The sequence below is a fragment of the Epinephelus fuscoguttatus genome, linkage group LG22 (assembly GCF_011397635.1).
Source record: "Epinephelus fuscoguttatus linkage group LG22, E.fuscoguttatus.final_Chr_v1".
Taxonomy (NCBI): Eukaryota; Metazoa; Chordata; class Actinopteri; order Perciformes; family Serranidae; genus Epinephelus; species Epinephelus fuscoguttatus.
This window is the reverse complement of record NC_064773.1, coordinates 868,939-880,681: the sequence shown is the minus strand read 5'-3', so window position 1 is coordinate 880,681 and position 11,743 is coordinate 868,939.

Sequence of the window (11,743 nt, the reverse complement as noted above, 5' to 3'; positions counted from 1 at the left end):
AAATAAGGCAACATAAAGTTTCTAAATGTAGCGTACACTTAAACAGATATTGATTCTTTTAGATGACAGGAACACGTTGTCGTTGGGGTTCTTGTCCACAGCAGTATGTTGCTTAGCTTCTGTGTCTGATTCCAGCCTGCTTCTCCAAACTGGGGGCATGCTGACTGACATCTACTGAAGGTAACACACTGACTGTGGATAAATACCTCGTACAACCCACTTCAAAAAATCCCTTTAATCAGTGGTCCCCAACAAATGACTTGCGGTCCAAAAGTGGGTCATGGGTCCATTTGGATTGGATTACAAGTGACTCACAAACACGTCATGTATGTAAAAAACACGCTTTATTGGGTACGTTATGTTTTATTTTGAAGTGCTGTTTCCTGCTGTAGAGTTAGTGACCAGCGGACAGATGCGTAAAAGAGACTGCAAACTAGTTTGACTACATGACCAAACACGATTATGACACGAGCCCCTTTTAAACAGGAGTTGTGCAAATTTGCAGGAAAGCCCAATCAGTGTTTTTTTCAGCATTGGCAGTATAAAAACAAAATCGGGGAGTGCAGCAAAATGCCGCCTACCTACTTTTGTTTATACAGAATGTGCCTTTTTCGGGGCAATGGGGGGCGTGAGCAAGTAACAAAATGTGTAGCTCAGCGTGTGACGTAAACAGTGACGTGGGAGGGAAGCCGCGGCTGGTCAGTCCTTCGGTGATTCTCTCGTAAGTCGGCCCGTTCTTCACCGTCCCCGTCATCTGATGGTTAATGGCCTCTTCGTTTGAGAGGACAAGGAGGGCGCGCAATTCCTTGTCTCCCCAGTTGCTCATCTTTACAGTGTCTGTCAGGTTTGTGTTTCCCTCTTGCTACTAGCTGCTCGCTAATTCCTGCTATCAGCTGTTTCCTGTTTATCCACCTCCAGTGGCTCGCACGTACAGCGTCATCAACAGCTCCTCCCACAAGTCATCAATAGCCCCTCCCACAAGTCATCAACAGCTCCTCCCACAAGTCATCAATAGCCCCTCCCACAAGTCATCAACAGCTCCTCCCACAAGTCATCAATAGCCCCTCCCACAAGTCATCAATAGCCCCTCCCACAAGTCATCAACAGCTCCTCCCACAAGTCATCAACAGCCCCTCCCACAAGTCATCAACAGCTCCTCCCACAAGTCATCAACAGCCCCTCCCACAAGTCATCAACAGCTCCTCCCACAAGTCATCAACAGCCCCTCCCACAAGTCATCAACAGCTCCTCCCACAAGTCATCAACAGCCCCTCCCACAAGTCATCAACAGCTCCTCCCACAAGTCATCAACAGCTCCTCCCACAAGTCATCAACAGCTCCTCCCACAAGTCATCAACAGCCCCTCCCACAAGTCATCAACAGCTCCTCCCACAAGTCATCAACAGCTCCTCCCGTTGCAGAAGGCCGCCTCGGTCTGTTTAAACTAAAAGGGTTCCACCAATATGTCTACCCTACGAGGAGGAAAATTGGGCACCTTGGATCAACTCGCCAATCCGGCTCTGTGTGTCTAAACGCTCGCAGCTTGGCGGCAAAACAGCCCAACATTCGCCAAAAATCTGGCAGTGTAAAAGGGGCTGGTAAATATATTAAACTGTGTGGACCTTGAACTGATGACTGAGTAGATATCTGAACCAGGAACCGCTGCCTTTAATGATGCCTCGGGCAACAAAACTCAAAACCTGGACTGATTTAATAGAAAGTTAATAATTAATTGCACCTGTGGTTTTCCTGGTTTTTGAAACACAGGTCGACACTGTTAATGGGCCTTTTTCAAAGCAGACGTTTGACTTGTCATAACAGGAGCTGTTAGTAGAAACATTGACATGACAGTGAGCTCAACACCACAGCCCTGAAACTGAATCATTCATCTCATTATTTACACCTGTGATTTTCCAGCTGTGACATTTAAAAATGTCGCCCGTGATGACGGCCTGATAGTCTTAATGGAGGAGAGCTGCTGAGTTTGCTCAGGGTGACTTTGCTGGTTCATTGTCATGTGACTTTGCAGTAAGACAAGTCGGGTTGAGCTGTCCATCAAGTGCTCACTCTTTTGTTCTGAGCTGCATTGCTCACTGCGTCGTCACCGTCACTTACATGACACTCACATTTTCTTTGGGGACAGCTGTGGAGGAATTTGATCATGCATTCTTGAACTTGTTTGGCTGTCCTCATTTTGTATGTGTTATATGTCATATAAGGTCCTGCTGCTGCTGCTGCTGCTGGATGACAATGAAGCATTAATAACTTAAGGTCAACAGAGGATTAAAAAAACACTTTACGTGTGTATTGTGTATGTTGTACAGTAACTGTGAACGATGGGCCTCATGCAAGAACATTATTGTATTTTCATCTGTAAATCTCAAGCGTTCAAAGTTATTTATACCAACTGACTTGATTGTTTCAACTTGATAAACTCCACCTGTTAATAAGGAAATGCATGTGGCATCACAAAGAAACATGCCGGGACAACAATGAAAGTTAAGACGGCCAAAGTCCGAGTAGAGTAGGTGAGAGGCCGGTGTTCACTTCCCGTTAGATTGTAAAGCCAAACCCTGTTCTTTATTCCTAAACGTAACCATGTGTGTGTGTTGTTGAAGGAAAAAAAACATCAGTTGGTGGTGTTGTACCAGCGTAGTGCTTTTATTTTGAAAGAGACTGTATCAAACTGTACATTTCCTGTGAAAACAGAAGTGTATTTTGAAAACAGACAATGCATGTAACAGGCTGAAGTTGACACGGCGTCCCAGAACGTCAACAACCAACACACCCAGGGTACCTTGGACGTCATATGTGGACGTGGAAAGTCCATGACCAAACGTGGACATGTGACGAGGTCACAGGGAGGAAGTGATGTACGAGTGGTTCTTTCATGGAGGTGCTCGAGAGGAATCAAATGTAGGAACAATAAAGAACCTTACAGTGACCTTTTGGCACAGCACAGGTTTGAATTATTAATCATCAGCAGCAGACACACAGCGTGTCGCTGCTGTTAGAATAAAATGTCAACAGTTTAATCCTGTCACCTTTAAATGAAGCACATCACTGCTAATTAAAGTTAATGAAATGGCTCAGATTTAAGAAGGTGCAACTAAACAGCAATAAAGTGTAATAAACCTGCCTTTTGGCACCAACAGCTCTGCAATTATTAAACTGCAACAAACCGCCAATCTCAGCAACAGCAAGACACCGTCAGTTTCACAGCAAATTAATGTCGAGCCTGCTGCCACTTCTTTACTTATTCTTTTACAGGAGGCTCTCCAGCAGCGCACTGTGCCGTCTTGTGTGTGTTTTCTACTAATAAATTAAGGATGATAAAGCAAGTGGGTTTTTATTGGTCCGTTCCTAAATCATTAACAGCAGTGTAATATGTCTCTCTGTGTGAGTGTTGGCAGCTGTTATGTACAGTAATCTATGGCAAAAGGCCCGTCCTGAAACTGCCTGAGGAACAGCACTCGTGTGCCCATATGCTGCCTCCAGGAGGGGACGCAACTTAAAGCATCAGACAGCCTCAAACATGAAGCCCCCCGAGTGTGTTTTCTTTCCCTTTGGTTTAATTAGCCACAATTATTTTTTCCCATAAGTCTGTGGATGATATGTGGAAGCAGAGCGATGTCCAAACAAACAAGAGCTCTTGTGCAATAACTGTGAGGCTGCACTGGAAGAGATGCTTTAAACTCTGGAGAAGATACTCGAGTTGGAGGTGAGAGTTGTTGTGTTTGGAAAAGGCTGAAGCACCAAGAATCATGAAGCACAGACACTGGAGCATGAAGCCATCTGTCAAAAAATGGTCCAAGAATCTAATCTGTGTCACCTGCACAGCTCTGTGTTCCCCTCCATGTTTTTAAGAGCAGACTGTCAGTCAATGAAACCATATCTCATTTATTCTGTGTTTGATCAGAACAGGAAAAGTATTCAGATCCTTTATGTAATAAAAATATTTATACCACTCTGTGAAAATACTCCACTACAAGTAAAAGTCCTTCGTTCAGTATGAAGTAAGTATATAAGTATAGAATAAAGTTGTAACTGAGAAAAGGTCATAATATTACGAGAATGAAGTCATAATATTACAAGGAAAACCTCGTATGTGTGTGTCGAGGCAACACATCTGAGACAAAGAGCAGCTGCCACAAGCAGGTTCCCCATTCTGTTTGTTGTTGGTTATTTCTTTATAAACTACGACTTTATTCTTGTAATGTTATGAGTTTTTTCTCATTAAATTACGACTTTATTTTTGTAGTATTACAAGAATAAACTCATAATATTACAAGTTTTTTTTCATAATATTACGACTTTATTCTCAACATCTCCGAATTTTTGGCCCTAATATACGACGGAGTATTAGGGCCACACTGAAGAAAAAAAAAATCGGAGATTTCGAGAATAAAGTCACAACTGAGAAAAAGTCATAATATTACGAGAATAAAGTCGTAGTTTTTAAGGAAATAACCAACAACAAACAGAACATCAGATTGTCTTTCATGTCGTTGTAAGTAGCCTAATAATTAGGTTTGGGAACTGGCACCGTGCCGGTTCTGTGTCAGTCGAAACTCCGGGACCAACTCTGCCACTGATTGGCCAGTCTGACATCCTTCATAATACATATAGAACGTTAGTGAAACACATAGGCCTCGCAGAAACATGCGTTGGTTTGGGGACAAGTTAGTGATCACGTTACTCGTTCCACAGGCGAAGGACCCCGGACACATAGCCTACAGTAAATACACCGGTTCTAAGTAACTTTTAACACACGTGAGTCTTTGTGACTCTTGGCTCTTGTCCCCTAACTAACGCTTGTTTCTGTTTCACTAACGATATTTTCACCCCATTCAGTCACATCCCGTTATTTCCTGTGTAAACCTAACGTTACAGCAGCCTACAAGCATGCTGTGTCAATAAATCAGCTCAGACACTGTTAGAAATGTAGTATTTAGCCTAATAACATCATGCTACAGCAGTGATAACGTCAGCTTTAGTCAAATGGCTCTAGCTCTCCCAGTAAATGTCATAAACTCTGGACACATGTTCCCTGTATGTTGACATGATAATGGCCACGTGTCCCAGATCGCTCTTAGCTTAAGAAGATCTTTCACTAAGAAGGAGTTGTAAGATGGAGCTGACCCACTCTTAACAGCCTTCTTAGCGACCAAACGCTCACAGATCCAGCTGCGTCAGGCACATTAATATTACACTGAGCAAGGAGACAAGACAATCTGATGTTCTGTTTGTTGTTGGTTATTTCCTTAAAAACTACGACATTATTCTCATAATATTATGACTTTTTCTCAGTTATGACTTTATTCTCGAAATATTACAAGTTTTTTCTCGTAATATTTCGACTTTATTCTCAAAATCTCCGATTTTTTTTTTCTTCAATGTGGCCCTAATACTCCGTCATATATTTAAGTCAAAAGCCATTTTGATAGTTTCTTCTGCAGTAGAAATGTTTCCCCAGTGACTACATCAGTATTGTTTGGTAGTTTTATATCTCTAAAATCTAAAATGTCATGTTAGTCAATAATCCATGATAATTAATAAATGAACTGAAATTCTTTAATATTTTTTTTTTTAAAAATCATCAAATTGAAAAAATAAACACATTTTAATTTTTTCTAAATGAAGAAACATGATCAAATAATTTATTATTTGAACAATGTACATGCTCATGTTTATGAGTGATAGTTTCATCTGCAGTAGAAATGTTTCCCCAGCGACTACATTGGTATTGTTTGGTAGTTTTATATCCCTAAAATCTAAAATGTCATGTTAGTCAATAAACCATGATAATTAATAAAAGAACTGAAACTGTCCTGATCCTGGTTTTGGTTCTGTTCTCTCGTGAGTCTTCTGTTTGTGTTTCTTGTTTCATGTTCTTGGATTAGTTTCGTGTGTACATAAACCTCGGTGTTTCCCTCTGTTCCTCGTCACTGTTCAGTGTTCATTGTGTCGTTCTTATGAGCAGAGTTTCAGCTGCAGCAGAAATATTTCCCCGGTGCCTACATGGGTATTTTTTATATCCCTAAAATCTGTACAAGCTAAAAGCTAAGAGGGAAGGCTTGCCTGGGGCACCAAATGTGCCAGGACCACCACCGACAGGAAGGACGTGGAAAGTAACTAAAGCTGTCAGACCAACGCAGGAAAGTTAAAAGCACAAGGTTTACCCTGACATGGAGGAGGAGGAGGAGGAGTTTGAAGTGGTATTCGTTCTTTAATCCAGCACCTGTACTGTACATGTAGTGAGTGTGCTGAGTGTTGACGCAGCAGACGGACTGAGGACGAAGACAAAGACATGAATGCAAACAGCTAACATGAGTGACATCATCCATCAACAACACACTCATCTTCATCCCTGTGATTTACCCACTGAACACCTCATCATCAGGACTGCTTATCTTCCTCCTCACCAAATGAACTGGATGAATGAATGACAGCAGTACGATCTGCGGCGGAGACGAGCGTCTGTGCCTGGATCATAAAGATAAAGTGTTCTCAGCACATGTGAGTCACACTGTGGTGTTGTGGCCTGTTGTCTGGTGTGTGCTGCCATCTAGTGGCTGCTGGTTCAGTCTGTGATGAGGCACACTACACGGCCAAAAGTATGTGGACACATGAACTCTACACCCATATGTGATAGTTGAGCTTTTCAGTTCAGTCACATGCATGTTTTATTACACTAAAGAACCACAGTTACCCCTCACACACGCACACACCAACACACACACACACACACACACACACACACACACACACACACACACACACACACACACACACACACACACACACACACACACACACCCACCTTGCTCCCAGTTCATCTTTAAATCTGCATAAACATGGCTGCCTGAGAGTCCTGATGGTGGGTGTGGTTTCTGGCCTCTGTGTTCCAGACTTCAGCAGACTACACTGATTTATTTCCCCACGATTCATTGCAACACCAACCCATCCTCACTGTTGGTGCGTTCGTTTTGTACTCGAAGGTCGAAAGTCGGTAGTGGGAATACCGTCACCTCCGAGTTGACAACAGTTTTTGCATTCTAGTTGACAACGATGGACAAGTTGAAAAAAAACATGGACGTCTGCAAGAAAGCCTTTGTTGCCCTTGAACTTTGGGAGTATAGACAGCTTCAAAACCATCATGCACTCCAACTGATGAACGCCGCAGATGAGGCTGACCTGATGTGAAACAAATAAGATAAAGTTGCTATAAACAGTACTTTAGCAGAGTGTTGACTCACTATGTATGTGACCGGCAGCCATCTTGAATTCGTAAGTCTGGGATGATGCGGTTGCTCCGAGTTTCCGAGTTGTAAATCTGATCTCAGGGTGCGTTCGAGTTTAAACTTCTAACTGGGAACTGGGAATTTCCGACCTCCGAGTACAAAACGAACGCACCATGTAACCTCGTCACATGTCCATGTTTGGTCATGGACTTTCCACGTCCACATATGACGTCCAAGGTACCCTGGGTGTGTTGGTTGTTGACGTTCTGGGACGCCGTGTCAACTTCAGCCTGTTACATGTCTGTTTTGATTTTTTGCTTTTGTTGTTTGTTGGGTCTTGGAGAGAAGTCTGCAGCTCGGCAAGCATCTTGCTTACGTAGGTGTTACGCCATCTAGTGGCAACAAAGTCAGCTCATATACAACATCACATCAGAAACACTGATATGGTACATGTGAAACATAATGTAGCCTATTTGTGATTTGGAGAATGCCCCTTACTCTCCTTAACACCAGTCGATAGAAGACTCTTTCTGGGACCACAGAGAGCTGCAGGTACGGAAGTGTATTGCATTCACTTGACAAATAAACAAAAATCTGTTTTATTGAGTAATTTTTTCTGTTTTTCGGAGTAATTGTTTTATTTTTCCGTTTTTCTGAGCATTTTTTTTCTGAGTTAAGAGAGCAATAGAACAACAGACGCTTTCATTTCAAACATGCAAACATGACCCGCTCGTTTAGTTTAATCCAGTTTTACTTTGGCTTGCCATATGTGTCCAGCTGATTCTGGAGAAACACTGCAGTGTCCAGCAGATCTGAATGGGCTTTTTGTCTGAACAAGCGCAAAGTCTCAAGGTGCCTGCGTAAAGTCAACAAACTAATGATAACACCATCTATATGACTTAAAGACAAGAGTATCTCCCAGTGTCTCAAACCCAAAACAAAGTAAAACTGGATTCAACTAAACAAGCGGGTCATGTTTGCTTCCATTATATGGAGCTCTCAAGAAAGGAATGAAAGAGTCTGTTGTTCTATTGCTCTCTTAACTCAGAAAAAATACTCAGAAAAACAGAAAAAAATATCACACAAAGCAAGGACATGAGATGTGATGTCAGTCTGTACCCAATCCTCCGTCAGACCTCCTAACACCTCTCTCACACTGTCGATCCCTCTCTGGGTCCTCAGTGCCTCTTCATCAAAACAAGAGCGATACTTCTTGGGAGCTGCAGAACTAATACACGGATAAAGACTCGTTTGTATGGGTTTAATATTGAAAGTGTGCATGAAATCAAATTCCTTGGCGTGACAACAGATGACCACATCTGATGGAAATCACACATGAAGCATGTACACACCAAAGAATCAGAAAGTATCACAGACACGGTCTGATATCAAATTCTTCACTGAGCCCCTTAGGAGCTAGAGTGCCCAATGTATGTATCTAAAATAACTCCCTCTTGAGTAACATGGTGTTTGTGTCGCCCCCTCCACATGTTTTTTTTACTACTTCTATTTCTATGTATCTAAGGGTAGAAATATTGTGTTTTGCTGCAGGAAAATGCATGGCCACGGGACTAGAAATAATTGTTCCTGATGTTACTGCGATGTTCTGCTACGCGAGTCTACAAAGATCTTGTAGTTTTACCTACATAAGCTACATGGACACTTCAACATGCATATAACATTAGATGTAGAACATGTTATAATACCATTGATTCTGAGTTTTTTTCCTGTGTGTGGATGATTAAAAAAAAATGGTTTTATGAGTAAAATGACATTGCTGACAACGGCCACATGGATAATTACCAGAGGGAATGTCCCTAAGAAAATGGAGAAACAGTTCTTCAAGACAGGGTCCGTTTCCACAATATACCAGTGTTTTTTGATGATTTTTCCAGTGTCTCTGGATACTAGTGAATATTGAATTGCACATACAGTCACAGTCTGTTCTTTTAGGTCTGGTGGTGTGAAGACATTTTGTGACTTATTAGAGAAATGAGATGAAGCGTTGTGGATCCAGTTCTCCTTGTAGCCTCTTTGTCTGAATCATTTTTCTTTTGTTTGTGTTTGAAAATCCTCAAGCTGAATTGAGACAGTGGAATGTTCTTTTTAAAGAAAGTAGGGTGATAAGAATCCCTGTGTAATGAAGAGTTTCTGTCAGTGGGTTTTCGATAGAGGTTCGTTTTGAGACTGTTATTTTCCTTGAGAATCAAAATGTCTAAAAAGTTCATCTTATTGTTGTCAGATGACAGTGTGAATTGAAGATGTTCATTTTAAGAATTAATGAAGTTAGGAAACTCCTGTAGCATCATCTCTGGGCCTGTCCATATAAAAAATACATCGTCCAAAGACCTCTTCCAATGTGAGATGTATGTGAGGAAGGGATTCTGCTGTACATTGAGGATCAGTTCTTGTTCAAAGAAGCCCACACACAAGGAGGCGAAGCTGGGAGACATCTTGGACCCCACTGCAACTCCCGAGACCTGGAGAAAAAAATCATGACCATGAAGAAAATAGTTCGCGCTAAGTATTTCCTGAAGAAGGTCTAGTATACATTGTGTTGTGGGAGTGCAATCACATCTGTTGTCCAGAAACAACTTAGTAGCCAGGAGACCCCCAGCAAATGGCACATTGGTGTAAAGGGATTCAATGTCCATGGTGACCAGCACATGTGAATCTTCCACTCTTTGTATAGATTTATTTATGTTGATGAAATCGTTCTCTTTGACAGTTTGGGTGCTTCATTGGGTGGTTCTATTCCCTATACGTATACATATTTGTGCCTAACAAGAAATGCCCTTATAGACTGTACTGTATGACAGCTTCTTACCTGAGTCCCTTTTAGGGAGTACAAACTATTTGAGGTTTATGTAAATGTGTACAATTTGTAAATATTATGTATAACCTTTTTTTGTGTGATAACCTGCATAGGTTTGTGCCATAATGCTTTTTATACATACTAGTATTATGTGATGAGAGTTGTTGTCTCTATGTGGGGGGGATGTTTTTTGCATGTATGTCCTTTTCTGTGTATGTGTTAAGGTTGAACTGATAGGACTCAAGAGCAGGACTCAACTCAGGTTCAGTTCAAATCAAAAGTCTTTAATGAATAAGGCAGGTTCGGTACACAGGAAGGCAGTCAGACAAGGCAGAGGTATCCAAAAAACGCTAAGGCAGAGGCAGGGTCCAAAAAACAGAACTAGATCATACACTCACGAGACTAACACTGGGAAAAAGGCTGGGACGCTTACAGAGAACTGAAAAGACAAACTGGCAGAGACAAAGGGATGCACACAGACTAAATACACAAGGGAAGGTGGGATAATGAGACACAGGTGACACTAATCAGGGCGGGGCAGGTAAACACACAAGGCAGGAAACACAGGAGGACAGGAGGTGAGGATCTGGAATGAGAGGAAAATACAAAATAAAACAGGAAGTAACCAAAAATGCACAAAGACAGAAAAACATAACTATACTCAGGGACTAGATGTTACAGTATGTATGTATGTATGGAAGGTCACCCTTTATATAGATGTTAGTTCCACACAGTTTTTTCTTTTATTTATATTTTTTTCTGATGTTTTCTACTCTGTGTACAGCTGTAATGCATTGCACTGATTGATTGTGGGTATTTAAAATGGCGTTTCCATATGTACTCTGTTAACAAGTCTGAGGAAGAGCCTGCGTGCTCGAAACACCACAAATGTCAAAATAAAATTATAAAGTAATGGGAGCTCTATTTGGTGTGCTGATCATCTTTTTCTTTTTCGTCTTCACTTGACTTTTTTGTTCCAGCACCCAACTGAAATTTTCTTTGAGATGGGCGTGTCGCCACCTCTTTTTTTTATAGTCATTCTGTGTGTCCCACGTTTTTCAAACACTCTGTCTGAACACATTGCTCTTCTTAATGGGTTCAGTTGACTGTTTAATCTGCAGTTTCCTATGACCTGTATCCCAAACACACACCATGTGAAACTGTACGTGGGCACCTGTGCACTCAGTGGGTATGGACTAGTATGTAAGTATTTTAGTTTTCTTGCTGTAAGACAGATATTATTGGTGATTAATTTGATTCCGTTTAATTTAGCTTTATACTGATGGGGAGCTGCATCACTGACTATTATTAATATATGGAGAAGGGGTGGGGATAAATAAGTTTGTACTTCCTCCAGCTCCTTTTTGAACATGTAAATCAAATCATTAAATGTTGTTTTGAGTTTTCATGCTGCCTTTAGTGGCCTGCTTTTTTATGTCTGTTGACCGCTGTGTGACTAATTTGTTTGTTTACTGTTTACATGTTGGAAACCAACCAACTAAGAGAGCAGAGATAGTTTCACTTTCTGTTCCCTGGTACAAAGTTGTGTCTGTTTGTGAAGTGCTGATCATCCAACTGGATAATGAGACTTGGATTATTCTGCACAAGTTGTGTGAGAGTTTGTGAACAGATGTTTGATATAGTTTAGCTGCTGTTAAACGTGGACCCCAGTGACTTCAGTTCA